General features: G+C 35.4%; 1 protein-coding gene across 1 annotated transcript in view; it reads left to right on the top strand.

The window, feature by feature from the left end:
- Window positions 1-23,789, top strand: part of BTBD9 (BTB domain containing 9) — a 143,627-nt gene that overhangs the window by 13,903 nt on the left and 105,935 nt on the right. The window lies entirely within an intron of this gene.

The following is a 23,789-nucleotide window of genomic DNA, read 5'->3' on the forward strand; positions in this document are numbered from 1 at the left end:
TTTCTGATATTAATGTAGTTGATACAATGTAGGCATCCGGTTTGAAAATTCTGTTTTTTGTGTATCTATGTATCTCCTTCTCCTTTCTTTTCTTTGTTTTTTTTTGAGTCATACACACCTTTTTTGCAGGTGATGCAGGGGTTTTTTCACTCGGTAGTAAAACTCATTCCTTGACTGCCTAAATGTTTATAATGCACTTACTATAGAACGTGAAAATATATTTTTAAGTATTATATATTTTCTACTGATGCACTGTTTTAAATAGTTATGAAAGGCAGAAAGGGGAGAGTTAGGACTACAGAGCTTTGAGGAATGTCTCTGATGTTCAGTTTTGGGTGCCACAATATAGGAAGGATATTAAACTTTCATAGAGGGTCTAAAGGAGGGCAATGAAGATGATGAAAGGCCTTGAGAGGAAGCCGATTGACAAGCAGCTAAGGCCTGTTCAGCCTGGAGGAGACTGAGAGGAGACCCCATTGCAGTTACACCTTTGTGAGGGGAAGAGGAGGGGCAGGCACTGATCTCTTCTCTGTGGTACCCAGTGACAGGATCTGAGAGGATGACCTGGAGTTGTGTCAGGGGAGAGTGGATATTACGAAGAGGTTCTTCACTCAGAGCGTGGTTGTCGCACTGTATTAAGAATGGCGAAGCAGTACGACATGACTCTCGTTGCTGCATTGTCCAAGAGAGCAAAGTTTATTATTCTTGATCTTCTTTTATAGGCAGGTTTGAGAAAGTCTGAGAGATAAAACTCTCATTGGTCATTAAAGCAACACATCACCATCATTGGTTAAGTGGAACACCACCCCTTGACTGTTCCTTGCAAGTAAATCCTAAACAACACCTGCAAAGATTGTTGTCCTTTACCAAGGACTGTTTGGATTCTTTCTGATGCTTTCTCAGGCCAGAGTGAGAAGTCTGTGTGTCTTAGTTTCACATAGGCTCTGTTCCCTGCTTGCTTTTTGCATTTAGTATCCACAGGTCATTGGGTATTGGAACAGACTCCTCAGGGAAGTGGTCACAGCACCAATCTGACAGAGTTCAAGAGGCATTTGGACAATACTCTTCGGCACAAGGTATCACTCTTAGGGACGGTGCTGTTCAGGGCCAGGACAGGGACCTTGATGATCCTTGTGGGTCCCTTCAACATCAGTGTATTCTGAGATTCTGCCACTCTGAGAAAATGGCTAGATGGGTTTAAGTGATGTTAAAATTACGATGCTTTTTAACTGTAGGTATCGGGAATTCTGCAAGAAGCTGATAATCACATTGAAGCAGTCTTATTCAGAAACTGAATTGAACTCATTGATAGGGAGGATACAACCTATATATACCGAAGATGCTGTCATAATTAGGTTTTGGGTCATAGACCCTGAGAGGAAATGACCTGTATTTTAATAACTATTCTGTAGACATAAACTTTTTAATTGGCACAGCAACTCTCAGAATCCCCATGGAGAGAAGTGCTTTCTTTTTCCCAAAGAAATCCTGGCTTTTTCTGTAAATCTCTATTCCTCATTATCATATCCACAAAATGGTAGGGAATTTCTTGGAGGTGCAGCTTATTTGAAGGGCAAGTGGAAGAGCTAAAGAGAAAATCATGTAGCAGCATAAGTTTATGAGCACTGAGTGTTAAGGAGCAGTAACCTTAAAGCAAAATATGAGTTCTCAGCTGAGTCACCATAATAATTAAGGAGAGTTTAGGTAAGGTTGCTCAGTAATCTTTATTACATCAATGATTTGAAGCCTACATTATAGTAAGAATGCATTTGCTAGTCAAAAATGGCTATTATTTACTGTTCTTTTATGTATTTGTTCCCCTGTCCATAGGAAGACGAGGCTATTTAAAATGTAATTAGAGCTGTAAAATTGCTGACAAATTTTTGAGGAGTTCCACTTTAAACTTTTTATTTAATTATATTAATATAAATAGGTATTACTTGAAATTGCCTTTCCTTTGATCAGGAATTTTGATCAAACTCTCTAGAAGAGAGGCCTTGAGCAGGAGAGGCTATGTACATATAGATATTAGTATTAGAAATTTTATCGGTCTTTTAATTAATATTCTGTTCAGAAAGAAGTAAGCAAGGACTACTAAGCCTTTCCTTTGTCTCCAGTTTCCATGTTTTGTTATTTTAAGTAGTTCTGTTTACTTAAATGAGTTAGTTATATCTGGTATACTAACATACACAAAACAGAACTCCTAATACATGTGGAGTTTTCTTGTTACCTAAAAAGATGTGTTCTCCAGTCTTGTGAGCACAGATTTAAAATATGAGCTAATATGAGATTGTCAGAATGTATTCTTTCAATATTTGATATTCTGTTTCACAGACATGTTGTACATGCTTATCAATGGGCAGATAAGTTTTAAGCATTTTATAGGCTCTGTTTTGCTCAATGCTACTTCTGCTGTAAAGTCTTGTTTTAGTGTCAGAAGTCCCAGTGCCAAAATTTTCCTGTTAATGGACAACAGTACAGAGGAGTGGAAGCATCATATTAATATTCTGTCTAATATTAGTTTTGGCATTTTACTCTTTTTGTCTTATTAATGCAGATAATATTTTTGGAAGCAACCACTTAGGGAAACATGCTTCAACTTTTAAAAAGTTTTGAATGCATTTTTAGTAGATAGTCATGGATTGAGAGCTTTATCAGAAAGGGCTTCAGACAGGTGGTGGTTTGGGTTTTTTGCTATTAAAAAAAAATAAATTATTTTAGCTCAAAGTGCTTTATGAGGTCACTGTGTAAGATGTCATTTTAAGGAGCAAGAAAGATTTGAAGAGTAGAATTATTGGCTGGGATTTTTTTGTTTGTGTGCATTTTTCCAGAGTGAGGTAGTAGAACATGCCAGATTCTGCACAGGTTGTTGAAGGACAGCCAGTTGTCTGATACACTAGAGCAATTGTTCAAACATAGATTATAAATAGGATATGAGCCCTGTGACATTAGGCAATGTCAGTTGCCTTTTTGAGTTACATTTTGCATAAATAGTAGTTTTAAAAGGTGAGAGCTGTCAATGTCTGAACTGATACGTTCCTCTAAGTTTTAAGAAGCTACTTAAACATTTCTATGGACATAAAAATTGATGGAGTGTGTCTTTTATTTGGGTTGGGGTTTTTGTCTTTTTGAAAACCTGTAACCTTCCTCTTAATCAAATCTGTCCATGTTCAATTCTACAATCAATGCCTTTTTTACTGGATGAAAACTCTTTAGAGGGAAGATAGGACGCAGGTTAATGTAATCAGCTTCCTGTGGAAGTTAGGAATAAGTGTCAGGTTCATAGTTATTCCATCTTCCTCTGGTAGCAATGAATGTTAAAACTGCTAGAGGTCTTTGAGCAGGTAATGCTGTTCTCTGTTTTATCCTTCCCACTGTTTTATCCTTTCATGTTGGAAAGGTCACAGAATTTTGTTTTGTGACTTCATCTTTTTACTTTGTCCTCAACCACAATATTTGAAGAACTGCATTAAAAGCAAGAAAATGAAAAATTTTGAGGTTTCATAATAAGGCAAATGTAGCCACAAGGTGTCACTACAATAAAAGTTTAAAAGACCTACTTTCTTACTGTTTGCAATCCTTTGATGAAAGTATTATTCCTGCTGTGTGTTATTTTTGTGTATTAAACTTCCCAGATTTACAAAATCATTCTGGTTTCCTGTTTATGCTATAGAGGGAGCAAGTACAGATTTAGTCGATAAAAACAGATGGAAACTTTCAATTTATTTTCCATCTTTAGTCTGACACTGAATGATTCTGTGTTTTGACTGGGGGAGTACTTCCCTGACCAGACCAATTTATAGTCTGAAATCAGTGCTATTTTGTCAGTAATACCAAAATTCAAAAATGTATTAAAAGAGTAAAGAGATCAGTTTTTGTCTGTATTTGCTATTATTGTCTTAGCTCTTTTTGTGATTATAATAATGTGATTTATCGAAAGGAAATATTAGTTATTACTGCATAAACATTTGGTCCTGAAGTATGTTTCTATTAAGAGAATGGATAGATGCCTGTAGAATCATGCTGGGAAATTATTTAAGCATATTCTTTTTTCTGTTCTTTAAATCTGCTTTGAGCTGAAAAATCTTGAGATTTTCTAATACTGGTGTGTTGAATTAATAGTGATATAAGGGCTCCATGTTTCCCTTAAAGGACTTGGCTGCTATAGAAAATGTGGCATTAGAATTATTTTTACTGTAGAAGGCGTGTTTGTATTTCAAATTTATTTATTGGTGCAGAGAAAATTACTTGCCTTTCCTTATATTAAGCATTGATGTTATTGGGTGTTTTTTTTGTTTAGTGCTTCAACAGTTCCTGCTACTAATGATTACACCATTTGTAATCCTCTGCCTGAGTGATGACAAATTAAATTGTAGACCATGTCTTCTGAACATTGAAAAATGCAAGAAGAGTAAATTTTTCGGTACTAAGGCAGTTCTGTTCAGAACTTAGAAATGTTAGGAATTGTGCACAATTATTTTGCATGTAATGATATGCAAGAAGATGTGATTTTCAAGTGTAGGCTAGACAAAACATTTTTCTTTAATTCTAGTCTTAATCAGGCAGCCTCAGATAACTGTGCTTTCTACTGGTGGTGCTGCAGTCATTTTATTTTTCTTTCTCTCTGGGAGAGTCATTGAAATTAGCTACAGATTAAGCAGTAGTGTCTCACTTTCAGCCTTATCAGTAAGTCTCTGACAACGTTATCTGATATGGATAGCCATTTAGCAGTTTTCCTGAGATTGGTGGAATCTTAGGTGGATAGTAACTTGGCAGGAGACATTCCAAATACAGTTTGATTTAAGCAGATGTTGAAACAAGGGAGGAATCAACTCTCGAGGAAGATGCAGTTGAAGCATTGTCCCATATACTTGAAATAAACTGAGGGGAAGGCAGTGTCTGCAGATCTAATTTAACACTGGGAGTGTAAAGTATGTGAAATTTTTTTCATCAGTAAGTCCTTAGTATCCTTATAAAAGGACTTCTTGCTAAGGGAATTATTAAACTTGGGTAACTGAAGCCATCTTTTCCTTAGTTACAGCATCTGAGAATTACAAGTAGTTGCACAGGCAACATGTTGATCAGTTATTTTATTTGTACTGTTCTTTGGGAAGCATTGACTCTTGTGTAAATATTTTATTTCTAACTGTACAGATATGCTGCTGTTTGTGAGTTTAGGAAGAAATCCCAACCCTGCTGCATAATTCAAATAGCTTTTCTTTATTTCTGGAAAACTGAAATTTTAAAATCTTTTCCTGAATCTAATACTGTAAATGATACAGTAATGATGTAATGTCCAGAAATAAGTAAAAATTATCTTGATTTGTATTACAGCAGCATAGTAATAAATAATAAAAGCAATTTTAAAATGTTACTCCAGACTTTTGAGGCTTTTCACTTCACGTTTTCACATGACATTATTTTAAAAAATCAATTTTCATTGCAGGCAGTTTTCTTTTTTGTTTTTGGGGTGGAGAGTAGAGCTCACTCATCATCCTTTCTTGTAAGATGTGATCATATTTAGGAGTCTTTATTGGTATGTTTCCAATACTTTAACTTTGAAATTGGGAGGAAATGGTTTCCTGTAGTCTCCATTTTAGTGAATATCTGCTGCTTGTTTTTCTTTCTATCAGTGTTTAAACATCCTTTTTTCTCTTCCAGTAGGTTTTCATTCTGTTTTTTTTGGTTTGGTTTGGTTTGGTTTTTTTTGTATTCGATTTGTTGTTTTGTTTTTTTTCCTGTTCCTAAGAAAGGTGATAGTCTGAGATTTTTCAAAGTAGATTATCTACACAGGATCATGAAAGCTGTTGCCTCATCTGAGTTGGAGTGTTTATTGATTTAAAATATCTTTTTCTTTATTTCAGGTTGTGTATATGTTTGATCTCAAGCTTACATTTCTAAATTCAGCTCCAAATGTTCTCCTAGTGATGCAAAAGCTCATTGCATCTCTACAGGAATAATCAATAATAATTTTTATCAATAACTTTATCAAAGCAGCTTTTTTCTTCTCAGATTCTTTCTTCTGTCTGTCATAGCAATTTCAATTATTCTAACCTAAAGAGCCCAACTTGGCTTTGAGGGAAAGTTAAAAAAGCCAGTGTGCATTTGAGCTGTCAGTGACAACCTGCCAGACAACTTATTATCTGAAAATGAGTATTTGTCTGAAAAAGTGTGTGTAGAGGGTCAATATATGTTGTATAGAAGTACCTGGGAAATAGGGACAGCCTGCCAATCGAGCTTGTTGGATATGAATTATTAAAAAATGTATAATATATTATTTTCTTTTTGCTTTATGGTTTGGAAGAAACAATTAACTTTTTAAGATACCTAAATTACATATTTCTCATGTTTGACATAATAATAAGTAGGCTTTTTGTAGTGTGGTTAGAATTTCCTTAGTCTGAATTTTGAAGTATTCATTTTGAGTTTCTTAAACTCGAAATTGTCTTGATGTCTATTTTCAGCATTTCACCTCATAAATGAGATCTGATGTAGATCAAAATTATCAGTAATTACTCATCTTGACAATGATACATAAAGATACACCTAAATGCTGAATTATCAAATTGTTGATGAAAATTCTACAGCAAGCTTTTTTAAAAGTTAAATTTTAAAGTTAAAGTTGCATAAGATGAGTGTGTTTAAAAGGCATCTTGAGCACTTTTCTTTAAACTCTCTTCTGTGTTTTCTCTTGCACTCCAAGAGCTAGAATTAACTGTGAAAACTTGCCATGCATATTTACAGAGACAGGCTTTTCCAAGAGGAAATCATGTTTTTTGGGTAAATTTGTAAGAATTCTGGTTTATTTTAGTTTGTTGATCTGTGATGTTGAAGTTGTTTGATGCAATTGTGTAAGGCATTTCTCTGTATCCCCATTTCTTAGCAGATAATGGGTGCTGTTTGCCCATGTGTATCTGAAACACAGCACCACATTTAAAACTGCACATTATGAATATTGAAATTGTTTACATGAACCAAGTAATCCACTTCTGTGGATTTACTTTTCAGTGTCTAAGTTTATAAAGCCAACTGTCAACCAACATTAGGCCAATCTTAGCTGTGGAATAATTGGGATGATAAAAATTTTACAGTAAAGTGAATTTGTCTGTAATTAAACTTGATTCTTAGCTCACAAACCTCAAGTTATCTTCTGAGTAGCAGAAAGGAAAGTGTATGAGTGAAAAAGCCCTAAAGTAAACTTCTCTTCAGTGTCATTTTTCTCCTCAAAATAAGCTCATGCAGCTTGTCTTAAAGTTAAGATTCTTGGGCTTGGCCTGTATTTGCTCTTTCTCATCTTTGTTTCAATTGGGATGATGGGACTGATGGTTCTATTTGATGCAGCTTTAAATAGTTTCTAAAAGGAATATTCGCGCTTTAATACAAAAGAAGATAGAATACAAGCAGTTGAAAATGAAGAATCAAAGTGAACAATTTATGTTCTATAGTGAATCAGATTTGTAGAAAATAAGATATGAAGGTGTATAGAAGTCTCTTCAACTGACAGAAATAAGTGAGTGAAGGAAAGAAAACAATGGAAGAGAGATGTATTACTCAGAAAAAATACAATGTTTGGGAAAAACTCTTGGCAAGTGATAAATGTTTTAAGAGAGGGGTTTTTTTTTAAGGTAGGTTTAATGATAGGAAAACCATAGGAGATTTATGATGTTTAGGCTGCTACTGTACTGGAAGCAGTTACTATTTGTAATGCCTCCTAAAGGAAAGAAAAAATGTTTTTTCTAAAACACCAGATAGTGCATTTGGGTTTTCATTTTTACCACAAAGCAACTTTAACAGCTTTATACTTTGAAGTTTGTTTCTCATTTTTAAGATTCAGACAAATTTTTCTGTACATCACTGCAGATGTAATAAGTATCTTGGAAATTTTAGATACTGCAAGTAACATCTTTAGTGATGAATTAAGTAGTAGTTTCATTACTTTTCTTCATTGTCTTTCTTGTATGTATTGGGCAATAACAGCTGTGATGGAAGTTGTATTAAATATTGATTTCCAAGTCTGTATTTTGTTCAGCTTAATTGCCCTGTCTCTGTTAATGGCAAATTGCAAAGTTGGCTAATCAACTTGCACTTTCATTAACAGTGCAAGCGCCCTGTTGAGTGAGGTAAGCGGGCACCCTCACCGTGTGTCCAGTCTCTGAACTCAAGAGCAGGAGGTGCTGGTCAGGAAGAGGCTGTGAGCACAGACATCCTGTGTATTCCATCCTCATACTCCTCTGATCCTGCAAATCCATGTTCACAGACAGCTTGGCCGATAATTTATCTACCCCGTCTGACTGGGGTGCTGTCAACTGCTTGCAGGTTGTAGTTGCAGGCAGCACTTTCCAAAAGCTCATTAAGCACTGCATAAAAAAAAAGTAGTTTTATCCATTTAGACAATTCTTTTGCTACTTTGTTTCTTCTAATTCCAGTATTGTGGGATCTGGTGAATGAAAACATTGCATTCACTTTTTGTGACTCTTACTAAGCCTTTGTAAGTATCAAGTGTAGATCCTTCAATCCTTACTCTTTGCTTCCATCTATTCAGTTCCTTTTATGATTTTGAGTGATATTGGCTGTACCTTCTCTGACTCTAGTATGTACTCTTGAGGTGTGGAGACCGGAACTGTATGTGAGCATTTGAGATTTGGGTGCAGCAGGCTGTAACGGAGTGACAGAACAGCACTGTTTTGTTCTCAGTACTCTTCCCAATGATGTGCAGTATTTCAGTGATCCCTCCTTGCCATTTGACTACCCCAAAAAGTTTACTTTCATCTGCAGACTTGGAGGCTTCACTAACGAGAACTTAGGCTTATTAGCTCACAGGCTACTTAGAAACAAGATAATAGATTTCACTACTTCTGTTCTTGAAAAACATCACTCCCACACATCCTGCTCCTGGACTGTGGTGTCTGCAGTTTTTCCTTAACACAAACTGCGCGCTTCTTCTTCCCCCTCTCTTGCTCTCAAAGCCAGTCTTAAAGGTGCAGAACTTAATATATAACATAAACCAGACGATTGGGGATACCAGTATCATAAAGTCACCCCAGGACACAGCTGTAAAGAGAGATGACTTCTTGTGTCATATTTCATCTTTTCTTCATAGATAAGTGTGTAAGTGAAAGGGAAACAAATTGTTTCAATATAGGAAATCTGTGTTATTTCTTTGGAGTGAAAATGAATGAAATTGAAATAGTTCACTCTTGGGTGAAACTAGAGATTATAAATGTATTTTGTCCTCTTGGTGTGGATTGACATAATGCAGATTAGTAGTAAGAGAATGTTCCTCATATCATCAACTGTTGTCAGACATGTTCACGAGTACTGAATTATAGTAAAGTGAAAGGGGTTCACAGTACTCAAAGGTAATTCATACAGAAGAGTGTGCAATCCCTCTTTTTAATAGAAGCTACTGTTCACTGCTAGAAGATTTGTTTTTTCAGACTCTCTAATCCTTTTTTTATTCTTTGTATTATGGAAACTTTGTAATTGCCTGTGCCTTGTCTGCACCATCTATGCATCACCTGATTTCTAGATAGGTAGCTCAAGGCTCTTAATCATCCTCTGGCACGTGGGCGTGTGTAGGCACCATCACATCAGTCACCGAAGTGGTTTTTCCCATAGGTATCTGGAAGTAAATATAATAATGTGTGAGGTCAACAGGATACTTTGTTTCTACAACATTTTAACAAAATTTTTGGGATCCTTGAATTAAGGAACAGTTTCTTAAGTTGTAATTCTCAAAAGATTCATTTTAGATACAATATCAGTTTGTGTCTAAAATTAATCTAAAGAGGCATTGAGCAGCTGGGGAGTTGACGGAACGTTTTTTTTCTGTCCTCTAAGCTCATTTAGTGCAGATTTCTTTCAAAAGTTATTGCTGAAGAATCCTCCAAATCATAGACTAGGGAAAATTGCATAAAACAATGTATGGAATGTACACTGTCAGCCCAGGTTGGCGCATTTCCTGTATTAACTGACAAATACTGGACCTCAGTTAAAAATTTGATGTGTGTTTTGGGATGATTCTACAGTATATTTGTTATGGAAGGTATGGCATCTAAGAGGAAGTGAAGTAGCCTCCCTTTGTCCCCTGAAGTAATCCTGGCTAGCTCTGTCGAGGGTGGGGTCAGGAAGGCTCTTCATGACCAAGATAAAAGACCAAAAGGCTGCTTCTCCGTCCACGATAAAGGAGGATATTTATTCTGGCTGGCTTCCAGGAGAGAGAAGAGGCAGAGGATACATTTCCCAGACTCTTTCAAACCTCAGGAGAGGGGCGGGGAGACATATAACACCAACCAATGGAATAACGTTTCAGAGACAGGGAGGGGAGGGGAAAAACACATCACAGCTGCAGGGAGGGTTTACACAGAAGCTAAGTAATCCCCAGAAATGTGCGCTACCACAAGGAAGTAGAATCACAGAATCATTTAGATTGAAAAAGACCTCTTAGATGGAGTCCAGCCATTAATCCAGCACTGCCAAGTCCACCACCAAACCATATCTGTAAGTGCCACATCCACACATGTCTTTTGAGTAAGTTCAGGGATGATAACTAACCCACTTTGCAGGACAGCCTGTTTAAAGTACTGTTCTAAATATGTTCTTTAGCAACCTGTTGAGTTTTTGAAGGACTCAATTTATAACTTTTTTTTTATTAACTGATTTCTAAATGTATCTTCTCTATCTATTCTGTTTGAACTTACTTGACAGTTTTTGTCATTTTGTACTGTGAATGACCTGTGTTAGAGCTGTTAAAAAGCAAACTTACCAAATGTATTTAATAACTACATTTGAAAAAAAAAATGCAGGGGGAAAAGATATATCTAGGCACTGAAGAACATCTGTTATCCCATTTTATTTTAAGGTAAGCTCATTGGTACATTATTTTAAGTTGCCATTTTGGTGAAATTCATAATCTAATCTTTATTATGTAGCTTTATGACTTACATTGTATGCAACCGTGATGAAATTTTAAAAGTTGAATGTATTTGTTTTCTAATCCTTTACCTAAAATGGAAATGTTTCAGTATGAAAATGTTACAGCCATTATATCAAATTCTTAAGTACATGTGGGAGGAATGACTATTGATCTAACAGATTTACTAGTTCATATTCAAAATCTATGGAATAGAAGTAATATTTTGCATCTAAGTAACTGCTGAGTGTAATCCTTAAGGCAGAATTTTGAAAGTAGCTGTGAAACTGGAAAATTACCTTCTTTTCTTTTTCAAGCATAACTGCACTTGAGTATTTTTGTTTATTTTAGCTGCTAGTGAATAATGTCGGCATAAGGAGCTAAAATATATATTATTTCATTCAGGTAAGAATTTGGTTTAGCTATTAAAATTAGAAACTGTGTGCAGTTACCATGGAAATTACTTGAAGTCGTTGTAGTACTTTAAAGAAAAGAGGTCACCAGTGGAGTCACAAACAATGAATGGAGAGTGCTTTTTCCCTGATTGAAAGGGACCGAGAGTTTTAGTGATCTCTGCAGGTTTTTTCCTATTTCTAGTGCCTTTTTATAGGAGGGAAGAGTTGCTTCTGAGGTCCTCTCAACATCTTTTGGTTTGTTTCCTCAGTTTGCTCCTTTTCCTTCTGACTTCAGGCTTTCAGAATCCATCATTGCTGCTTCATACATTGGCTAGAAGAAATGTCTTCATAGTACTGTGGAGCTTTCCTACCCACCTAGTCTTTTAAAGGAAAATTTTTATGTTGACCTTGTAGTTAATCTTGATTTATGGGTTAAGAAAGTCATGTACAACTAATATGTCAGTTCTTAGTTATCTATAAGCTCTAGCCCAGTTAATACAGTAGTTTCATGAAAGTTGGCTAAAATACTCTTACACTGAGTGAGCAAAAGTTCCACTAAGATGGAGTAGACTAATGTGTCTCATCTTAATATGCACAACTTGCAAGAGAAGAAATATATATATATAGATCATTATCACTCAAGGGCAAGAGTTAACCTTTTTCTGTAGTTTATTTTCTTGTGCAGGATGTTTTAGGTGTTCATATGTAGTGCTTTAGAGTGAACTTATTCCATAATATTTACAGGCAAATATTTTCAATATTCTACTTCAGAGTTATGAGATCTGGAAGGTGCAATGGGTATAAAATAAAATAGTAAATACCAATATGAAGAGCAAAAATTAAGAATTCTTGTCCAAGTATTCTGAAATATGCTTGTGCTTTTCACAAGGCTTGGAGGTACAGGGGATGTGTGGTCTTAAAGTTGAAAATTTTATTCTTTGTAGAATTGTGGTGACACTTCAGTGTTAGAAGAATTGTCATTCATAATTACTGTAATGTTAGTGCTTTAATGAAGAATACTTTATTCCAGGGTCACTGGAGTAATTTTCGTGGCCTGTTTTCTAGAATACAGTTTCTGACAATTTCCAAAAGAACAAACGGAACAAATGCTTGTTCTCTGGCATGCTAGAAGATGCATTTCTTTTTGACTTTGCTTTCCTCTTTAAACCACTTTCTCTTGAGCAAGTTAAATGTAGCAGTTCACTTGCGCATTAGCAATGTCTTGATACTTACATTCCTCCTCTATTGCTTTGGAGATTCTTATAGTTAAAAAAATTGTCAATTCCTTATTTAATCCTTCAAATTCTTTTCCAGGCAAAGGCTAAGTTGTAAGTGGTTTATTCTGGTTCAGAAAACCAGGTGTTAAGACAGCTGGTTTCTTGGCCTAGTGACTAACACATCTGCCGTATACTGTGCTGTCACTGCTTCATGTTCCTTTGGAAGGCCATGTTGCAATGGTTCCTGCTGGTCTGCCTCTGCCCTGAGCTCAAAGTTAGCACTGAGGCAGGGATTTTTGATGCTGACTCTCACTTTCCTCTTGAAGGGGAAAGCATCTGGAGCTCTGCTTAACTTCATATGCTTAAACTGGAAGTTGGCAACTCGACAGTATATGGGAAACTCTGCCAGCCTCTTACGGAAAGAAAAACAGTTAGCTAAATTAGATGTAGAGAGAAGATCCAAGAATCAAGCTTAAAACTTCTTTTGCTTTATTCCTCACTTTACAGTGGTAGGAGATACAGAAAGTCATCAGGTTTTTTTCATTATTGGGTATCTTCCACTGGTTGTGGATGCTTGAGAGCAAGATGATGTCTAGTTTGTGAGTGAAGAATAGTTCTTGTTCATATGCACAAGTAATTAAGTGGGAAAACACATTCTTGGATTAAAGATGAATATGCTCTTCACCCATAACACAGTACCCTAGTGACTCTCTGCAGGCCAGTCATCAGTAAAGTGGAAAAGCGCTGATCTAATCAGTCCCCGGAACAGGCTGAGCCTTTGTTTTGCTGAGCTGCTCTTTTCCTTTTCTCTGCCATTTCTGGTAGGGTTTCTGTATTTTCTTATATCAATCTATTTTCTTCTGTGTTTTTGATCGTCTTATTTCTCTTCTGAGGTAGTGCCAGATAGTAACAATTTAAAGCTATCTCACATTTGTGCCTTTCCTTTGTTTTTAGTTTACCCTGCATGGCTTAATTCCTTAAACATATTCTTACTTGTAGACAGATGTAGCCAAGACAGCTGGAACTCATCATTAATTTCTCTCAGTAAAATTGAGACCTGGGTCATAGTGCAGGAAGAAGGGAGGGAAGAATAAGGAATAAAAATTTCATATTTGATGTGGGAAAGGCCTTAATTCCTCACTGGAATCAACTAGTTTTATTCTTGGCAGCATCTTCCTGTCCTGAACTGGGAAGATACTAAAAAAATTTTGGACAGGTAGGTGAATGCTATGGTCAGCCATGATAGAATGTCTTGTAGATACTATATTAATTTAAGGTAAAATGGATCAAATGGTTTCAACAGAATTAGAAGGAATGTTTTGTTGATTTGAAAATGATGAGATATTTGTGCTAAATGAGATTTGGAATTGTTTCAGTAAATTAAATGGCATATATGTGGTAGGTACTCAAGATTATTTTTAAAGTTTTTTTGAGTATATTTGGATAATACACTTGGATTAATACATAAATGCAGGATAATAAAGTACTTGCCAATGTCACTGATTTATTCTCAGAAGTTTCTGTCAGAAAATCAGCCTTATAGTCACTGTATTTAAAGGGTAACAAATGCTGCACTATTTTTTTCTTGATCTAAATATTGTAGCTCTTAAAATAAAAAAGACCTATTTCATCCTATTTAAAGGCAGCTGGCATTCTCCAGACTTTCTTTAAATGTATAAGTCTGATAGAGAGATTACATAAATTCTTAGGAACTATGTAGCTTGTGAGTCTCAGAAGAGCCTGGGCAGAACACAGGAATAGGAGGATAAGCTTTAAAAGTAAAGAAAACCTTTCAAACTGAAGATATGAGGCAAAGGGCAAAATAAGCTTATATACGGACGGTAAGATTAGGAGCAAGTCTCATGTCCAAAATACAGAAGTATGGCCATGCAAGACAAGCCTGGAGAATGCTTAGGAAAGCTGAACAAACATGCAACTTATCATTCAGCCTAGAAAGTATGTTTGTTTCTAATAACTGTTGTTTTAAACCTTTGAAACTGCTTCAAGTAGTCTATAACTGTATCTAAAAATTAATGGACTAAATAATCCCAATGCCTATTCTTTGTCCTTTTATATTTTGGCTATGTTCATCCTATAAAACTCCATTCAGCTTTCAGAATGTATTGACTGCTGTCATTGCCTCTTGGGTGGAATAGCTTCTGGCCCATTACTAGAACCTTACTGAAGTAGTGCTTGAGAAGGGAGTGCCAGTTGGGCTAGGCTAGAGTTATGCCAGGGACAGGCCTACTACATTAACAGTGTGGGCAGTATATCTGCTTCCATTTTCAGATGACCTCATAAACAGTGTAGCCAGAGAATAATCTTGAGACTGAATTCTGTTAGAGGTTGTTACCGCTGAAGATGAATAGATCACGCGGACACAGGTCGAGGTGCGGTGGAAAGAAGAAAGTTTATTTTTCCCCCCAGGATTTATTAGGCTCCTGACCACAGCCAGGGATTGGATGGTCAGGATAACACTTTCTCACTGCACTGGCCATGAGAGATGCCCATCATAAGACGTGTAACAGAAAGAATGTACACATATCTATGTTTACAGTTACTGTCTTGGGAAAGTCTTTAGAAAACTATGTTAGCAAGCTCAGAAGCTGAGTTTTCAGGGTGACAAGAGGTTTTCCTGTGCTTTTGTGAAGAATAGGGGAAAAGCTTGGAGGAAGCAGGTCTAAAATGGGGGCTATCAGGTCTACTGAGGGCATAATTTTAGTTTGCTTGACCAGACTTTTACTGAGTTTGAAAGCTCTTTGTATGAGGTTCAACTTGTTAAATAATTTGTAGTGTTAAGGTTGTCATTTTTCTGATGCATCAAAAGCATATCAGTGTAAGCTGTTCTCTGACACAACAGATATATCACACTATCACAGATATGTAATAGATAGATATATCTGTGAGCTGCACAGAAATTTTTGTTTTCCTTTATGATACAGAGTGAAGTAATAAAATATGTCACTGATAATTTCTTTAGGTTTTGTAGAGTGCATTGCTGTTTTTTATACAGGTCATCTAAAAAATTCCTTTAGCTGTATCATCCTTTTGAAAATGAGGAAAATAAAACTAAAAAACTAAAAAATGTTGGCTAATCTGCTTTTTTTTACAGAACAAACTAAGATATCAGAGTTTTATTTTTAGTTCTTGAAGGGTTGGGATGCTGTATATTAAAAAGATTAGATGATCATTAGTTGCTGGATTTTTAATAGGATGTAAGATGAATAAGAAAGTGAAGAAAAACATATATTCAGCAATTGCCAAATCAGATAACACTTTGTTTCTGTGGCATATAGGGAGTAAGAAGTGCAATGTCAGTTACTTTTATATAGAATGTTTATCCTCTGGCTCAAGATTTATTATTTTTAAATCTTTTATGTTTTGATCTTTTATGGCATTTTGTTAATACCAAGTTGTCTAGCATCTCTGGACTGATTTTAGGATGATGGAATGGGTGATGAACCTGCAGAGATCTCAGGGGGATGCTGAAGCAAAAGACTTCCTACATTTACAGAATGAGAAACCGTGAGGTAGCATATTTCAGTGATAGGGTTAATGTTCAATTAAATACAAGAGGAAGAGGAGCAATAGTGCAAGGGAGGAGTGAGAAATGAAATGGTATTTTTTAGAAGTCTACCTTATTGCTGCCTACATTGCTCCTTTGGGATATTTCTGTTGAGTGCAAGAAAACAGAAGGCTCTTCTTGAAAAACCCAAGATGAAATTGCTGCCATAATTTTTTTTTTTTTTTCCCTAGTGTAAAAGCTTTATTTAGTTGGGGAGGGTTTATCTCCAGTGTTTTCCTGGCATGGCTAAGTTCAGATGACAAGCTCCAGGGTTTTCTTCCTCTCCTTCCTCACAGCCCCCACATCCCAATATGTGGAAAGTAAAATTTGTTACTGGTTTGCCTTGGGCTCTGGAGACCTCATTAGGAGCCCAAAAAGGGGCTTCTGTCTCTGCTGTTGGACACTTTTCTGTCATCTGCTAACTGAGGCCATTTGCATTTTCACATGGAAAGGAATAAAAGGTCCAGAGGATGAAAACTTATGTTTATGTTGCTAGTCTTTTGTTAAAAATGGTGGTAAGAGATTTAAAAAATACTGTTCTTTAGGCTCTAGTGTTATAATAAAATTTGCAATGCAGAAGCAGATCAGCTCTGAGGAAAGAATACAAGCAGGAAATCTCAACTTACTTTTTGTTGTGACAGTTTATATGCAGAATGTCCATTTCCTTGATGTTAAGGAAAGATGCCAGCAAAGCACTACGTTTAGTTACAGTTCTACTGCACCATGTTAACTTTTCAAATGCTTATTCCTATGAAGATGCTTTAAGAGCACCTCCTGGAAGAAGAAATTGAGGAGTAAACATACAAGACCTACCATATAAATTCAGTGTATTTTCACAGCAAAAGTCAATCTGCTTTTGAGAAGCTATTTATTCTATTCTTAGAGTAATTTCAAGTTTTAACATGAAATATACATAGTCAGATCTTTCTTTGACTAGGAAACAAAACTGTGCATTTTATGTATTTAAGCCCATGTAGGGTAGTGAATTCTAATTTAAAGCATACTTACTGACGTAAAATAAATTAGGAGTTCAAGAAAATGGATTTTCTTATATAAGCAGTGGTTCCCATACTATTTTTCTCTGGTGTTGTATCATAAAGTAATGTGTAGCGAATATGGAATTGATTTTGCCTTTAGTGTTTACGCAGTATTTGATAGTGTTTTCAGTTGCTGTATTGAGCACCTATACACATGCGCACACATGTTTATGTGTATGTGCATGAAGACATATAAACCTTTTTAAGCAGAATGCTAAGGCTATTTTCAGGAAGATTAAATTCAGTTCCTTTATAAATATAATGAATAATTGTTTTAATTGTGCATTGTATGGTGGTGTAATACTCAGTTTATATGGGGAATGCAACATTCAAAATTCAAAATATTACATTGAAATAAGATCACACTTAGGGTATTGAAAATCTAGCTAGCTAGATACCACATGTAATAATATTTTAAAACAATAATACAAAATGTTTTATGGTAAAAGATTTCTTAAAATTGTTCTTTCTATCAAGAGAGCTATGCATATAAAAACTAGAACTTGTTTGTTAAAACAAAGTGAAAAATTCAGAATAAAGTGCTGATACATTTCTTTTCCTGTTTTATCAATTCTGGACACAACCACAGTCTCTATGGTCATGTACTCCTTAAAATTAATTCAAAGATCAAAAATGCTTCAGAAAATCTTTTAATTTAGAATAAGTGTTTGACAACCTGAAATAGGAATATTTTTTGTAAAGTTTTAAAAGGCAATAGCATGGATTTATATGGTCCTAAAAAGCCCTTTTGCTTTTTTTTTTTGGTTTTGATGCAGGATCCTCCAGCATTTAGTCTTTACTATGTTCAAAACGAAAGCTAACTGGTGTAAACTGGTCTAGCAGATACTAGATAGTGGGAAAAGTTCTTGATGGGAATTCAGTTAATGTTTTAAACTTCCATGATGACAATGATCAGTGCTTTATCATATAGTGGAATTAAGGTTTTTTATTAGGTTCCAAGAGTGCTGTAGTTTTTGAGCCTTCAGTATGTTTATGGTACAACCCTTAAAGGAGTAAGCTGTACTCCCAAAGCTTTTCTCAGCTATGAGTACATACAGAGATCCTGCTGTGCTCAGCAGAGTTCTCTGGCATTCTGAACACCAGGCAGAGACTGGTATGGGCAAAGGCTGATTTTGTATCTGTGGTGTTTTCCAGAAGTTGTGAAACTTTGATACTAATGTACCAGAAAGGCCTGCTTATTGCCAGTGTAGCTTTTCAGAACAACAAATATTCACCTTTACCTTAAGTAAATAGATTTAGAAAAACCTAACAGACTCTGGTAGTAAAATCAATGAGAATCTGCCAAAGAGTGTTCAGCAACCCTGTATTCTCAACAGGAGCAGCTTACTTCTGGATAATGTAAAGACCTTGAAATAATTATAATAAGAAGTAGAAGTTAAGAAAAATTCTGGTTTATTGGGAGTTTTTTAGTTTTTTATCGAATCTCTGGGTCATACCTCAGCTGCTAAGATGAATCAGAGGTCAATAATGCTCCAGAACTTGTATATGTAAATTTTAAGCATGCAAAGAAACTGACCGATCTAAGGGCTTTCCAGTGGGCTGTATGTTCCTCCAACATTAGGTGGTTGCTTGGATGTAAGCATTTTAGCTTGCTTTCTTGAAGCAAGTTCAATATTTAGATGCATAAGTTCTTGCTGCCTTTTGAATCCCTGGTCCTTGAGTTTGGTTTGATGAGAGCCGCTCAGCTCTTGCTTACAGCAGTTGGAATGCACTGTTTGCTCCTGCCTGGGGAGCCTGTCTAGGGACATGTCACACCAGCCAGTGTATCCCGAGTTCTCTTGTTGAGGGTTTGGACTGAAATGTAGTTAAGTCATTAAAATATTTTAAACTCACTTTATGTGTAACAGTCTTGTCTAGAAAGCATAATTTTGTATGTGATATTTAATGCTTAAGAATGAGCCATTTAAACAACAAGAAATGAACAAATGTGGTAAATTGCAATGGCTCCTAGCCTCTGATTATAATTCTAATACTTTCTAATCTAATCCTTACATTTTGTTCAAAAAAAAAAAAAAGCCCATCTGTCTCCAGGGTTTTAATCTTGCTTTGTCATTTCTTTAATGAAAAACTATATTGGAAGTTAGATGCTCATAATATTTATATCTTTAACAATGACTTTTAATACAATCCAACTTCACTTTTAATGCTTCAAAATTGCTATAGGCCATTATTAACAGAATATTTACAATTTTGTCATGAAAAGGGATTAGCCAGTCTTAACTATGCTTGTTCTACTGCTAGAATTAAGTTAGTATTTTATTAATCTGCCAGAAAGATACGATTTCCATGAAAGGCATAAAATGGGAGTTTAGGAACCAGCATGTCTTGAATGATTAAATAATAAGGTACCATTTGTTCCATTTTGTTCCAAATAGCCGAGTTTCAGATTTACTTTTTTAATGAACGTGGGAATAAGTTGGTCTGCATTTGAAAAGTAATGCAAAGGGTATTCTTTTCTTAGATCACAAATACTAAAGGAAATCTGCACTGTCTTAGCATAAGTGTCCCAGTGAAAATTTGCAGTTAGGAGAGGTAAGGAATGAGCTTATTGAAAGACCATTAAATTCCTCTGCACTTCTTGCAGAAACCAACGTTGTATCTTTGTTCCCAGGTGACGTATGAGTTAATTTGGGATGTCATATGCAAAAATAACATTAATCTTAAAATAACTTATGTTAAAAAATATAACAGAATCTACAATATATGATGCCTTTTTTGTGCAGATTAATGGAGACAGGTGATCTTTATATTTCATTACATGCATTAGGTACAATTTATAATGTACAAAATACAGCTTGGCTACATGTGTGAGTATCCAAATCTTGATTTTTAACCTACTGAATCATAGACCTCTTGGAAATATACTTAGGAAGAAGTATACATGCACACTGTAGAAGCTGCTTTCCAGCAGTTAAAAATGATCTGTACTTGAAATCAGAGAACATCAATGGAGAGTTATGCAAATGACTTCTGTTTTGTTGTTCATGGAATATCCTGCATAGATATAAACTAAAAGGCATGATTTAGAGAAAGATGAAATGTTACTAGATTTAGCAATAATGATCTTCATAAAGATTATATTTGGAGTGTTTCCATGAGAAAAGATGCATGTGAGAGATTGTATTTTAAAAAAACCCCAAAACACTGCAAAACTAGAAGCACCACAAAAGCAAACAATTTTCCTGAACCCTAAAGAACACAGGTGTGCATTAAGTCATGCAAAATAGTGTTATAACAAATTCTTCAGTCAGAATTGTTCCAATTGACTTGAACACATTTTGCCACTAGAGGGTGCTGTGCAATAGCTAAAATCTTTCCAGTAAAAAAAATCTCCAATTGCATCTTTCCTTCTTCATACTGAACAGATAAATTATTGATATTCTTCAAATGTCAAATTAATTTACACTTAACATTCAGACTTTAACTCTAGAAAATTGTTTGAGTGACAGTAATGGTTTCATTGCAAGTTATTTAAACTTTTAAGGCTGTAATTTACTCAGTCATGTAATTCCCTATTTGAATCAAAACAAAGTGCTGCTTATGTTGGTTTTCGCATTGATTTAAATGCTTATGTAAAAGAAAAAAAACGAAAAAAACAAACCACCCCATAAAAACCCAAAAAGAAACCCCCAAATACCCAAACAAACCTCAAATAAGTAAATTTAAAAAAAAGCCAAAAGAGCTGTCTGGGTCTTGCATGGAAAGAAAATTTGAAGGTAAATGTAGTTTTGAAGATTTTATTTTTTAAAACTAGAATTTTCTCCATTTATCTATTCTTTTCTTCCTTCTTCTCAGTTTAATAGTTCTTTATAGTTCCTCCTGTGTTTCTGGTCTAGTAGACTTACAGATAGGATTTGAAGCAAGTGCTGATTCTATGTAGAAGTTGTTTCTAAAAAATCTTGATTTCAAAGTCATAATTTCACCCTTTTAAATCTGTATTGTATGAGTCTATAAATTGAGCAGAAGTGAATGTTGTGTTGGTGGAAATAATAACATCAATGTAATTGCCAAACAGGGAACTAAAATGTGGAAGTACTTTAATTCCTGTCTCCCACTGCTGATGTTAAAACCTCAGCATTCAAGGCCAGAGGTCTCATCAGGAATTTTTTCGCTCTTTGATACAGACTCAGCTGATAAAGGTGTACAAAAGTACTTTATTGTGCAGTTTTAAAAGGTTTGAATTTACTGAAATTAACTTCTGGACAACTGTAAGAGTCTTGGCTTTTCTTGTTTGGGAATTCAATTGCTGACATTGTATGAGTGCTCAGTTGTACAGTGTTTTGTTATCAGGAGTCTATAGCTATAGCAGTTGAAAAAAGTGCTCTCCAACCACATTAAAATGTTGGTCAAAACCTTTGCATAAGGTCTGTTATTTTGGTTTTATTACTGTCAAAGTTATGGCAATCAGGACTCTTTCAAATTCCCCTTTACAGAAGCTCCCTTTAGAGTCTTCACTAATAACCTTTCATCTCAGTGAGGAATATCAGTGATGGTATAGCCACGTGGTCTAATTTTCCAGGCGGTCAGAGCACTTCAACAGGCATTTGTTTTTCTTGTCACATTCAGAAATAATATTTAAGCAAGCTTAAGACAGAGTGAGCAATGAAAGGAAGAGTGAATGTTGCCATATGTCTTCCCAAAAGGAGCAGGTACATGATATAAAACTCAGTACAGCCATTATGCTTATGTATTGAATGCATTTCTTCTGAACCATGGGCTTTAATTGTACAATCATCTCTGACAACTGTGAAGTCATTTTAGGGTAAATTTTAATACATAGTAATAGAGGTTGTTTGATAAGAAATACAGTGTTGTCACAGTTTGACAAATAAGCTGTAAATTGTGGTGTAATATAGTCTTAACATTTCCTAAAGAGATTTTATATTTTAATCAGACCTGAGATGGCATTGCATGAATGATAAAATTGTGTCTTGTGTAAAAAACTGGAGTGTTGCTACTAGATTTTGGCAAAGGATAATTTTCTTAATTAAACATCTCCTTAGCCATGTATTTTAATGTTTTGTGTGTGTTTCATTGCTTCAGATCCATTTCTGTTGCAATTTGTCATGCACTCACATTTTAACAATTTTACAAAGAAATGCATACTTTTTCTTTTTAAAAAAAAAGGAAAAGCAGAATAAATATGCTTCTGCGAAACAGAGATGTTGTGCATAGGATTCTGATACTTAGATTTTACAAACCTTTAAATAATTATATTAAATTTCCTTAGGATTACATGTCTTTGACTGGATAGGAATGTGTACAGATATCTTGAGTAGCTTAAATACTGGAAAGCATGTAGCATGCTTGTGATGTTCCATCTAGGTCAGTTGCTCTGCAGCTTGGTATGTCCTGGTGGCCTGAGTAAGGTGGTTTTGAAAGCATAGCTGCCTTGTTTTTGATAGCCATGTAATTGCATCTGTTCATCTCTTGACGACCCTTTGCCTTCAGATTTATCAGGAAGATGCCAGGTTATTCTGCTTGAAGTACTGATATGGGAGTTGAGTGTTTTGGGTGCCGTTCCATATTTTGCTTTAGGTGTCTGGTGAGATTTCAAGTATGTAATTTATCTTTCAGGTACCCATGTACACCACCTTTACCACAGGGCTTCCCGTCATCCCCAGCTTCACCACAGGGCTTCTGGTCATCCCCTGCTTCATAGTAAGGCTGTGAGAAGTGCTCAGAGTTGGTGATGTGAATTGTGTCCCCTCACTTAATGTCCTGACATGCTCATTGTTAGAATATTTCTTCTTAGCAGTGAGAAAATATTTGTTTTCTACTTCTTTGAAGCAATTTAGTGGACTAATTGGTTCATAAGATGGGTTAGCTGTATGTGCAAGTACAATCTATAGCAAGATATTAGGAAGGTTGAAAAGGATGGAAGATATTTTTCCTCATTCCTGGGTGAGCGTAGTTGCCTTGCTCCATTGTGCTGCCTCTGCTGTATATCTGACCTCTGCATGAACAGTTTCAATTCCCTGACCCCTGACAGGGTAGTTTTCTACTTCCCAGTAAGTTAAGTTGATTTAAGTGAATAAGCTCTGTCTGATAAGCACCAGTAGGGCTGTGAGGTGGAACTCCTTGGCCAGAAATTTAAAAAGTGGGAAGCTTGAAATAATAAAATTGAAAATGGAGTGAGACCTCTTCCTTCAGATGATAGAGAAGTTGTTGGCCTGATCATCATAATACAGCAGTCTAACAATTTGACAGTTGTCAGATGATTAGACTCCTGTATTAATTCTGTCTTTGAATTTCTTTTCCCAGGATGAGGGATAGAGAGCTCTTTGCTCTTAAATTTAACAGGTGAAAACCATGAGACTTGGAAAAAATGAGTGCTTCTACTTTTTCTGCACTAAGTGTATTAGAGAAGTATGTGAAAAGTAGAGTAGCCACAGCTGAAATTTCCTTTTCAAGGAACTATACCTAAATTATTTCTTTTGTTAGTATAGTAATATGAAATTACCATTAGTTGTTGAAGCATTTATTTCTCTGTTTTTTTTCTTTCTGTTTTTTCATTTTTAATTGAAACATGAAATGGCTGTCAATGTGCAACTTTATAAAAAGAAAACATTTTGGATTCTTGTGACCTGAGCGATTGTTAATGAGAGAAGTTGTATTTACTCTGTGTTACTTGGTTCAACC

The sequence above is a fragment of the Pseudopodoces humilis genome, chromosome 3 (genome assembly GCF_049639895.1).
Source record: "Pseudopodoces humilis isolate 2021_Gansu_Grassland_sample_001 chromosome 3, ASM4963989v1, whole genome shotgun sequence".
NCBI classification, from domain to species: Eukaryota; Metazoa; Chordata; class Aves; order Passeriformes; family Paridae; genus Pseudopodoces; species Pseudopodoces humilis.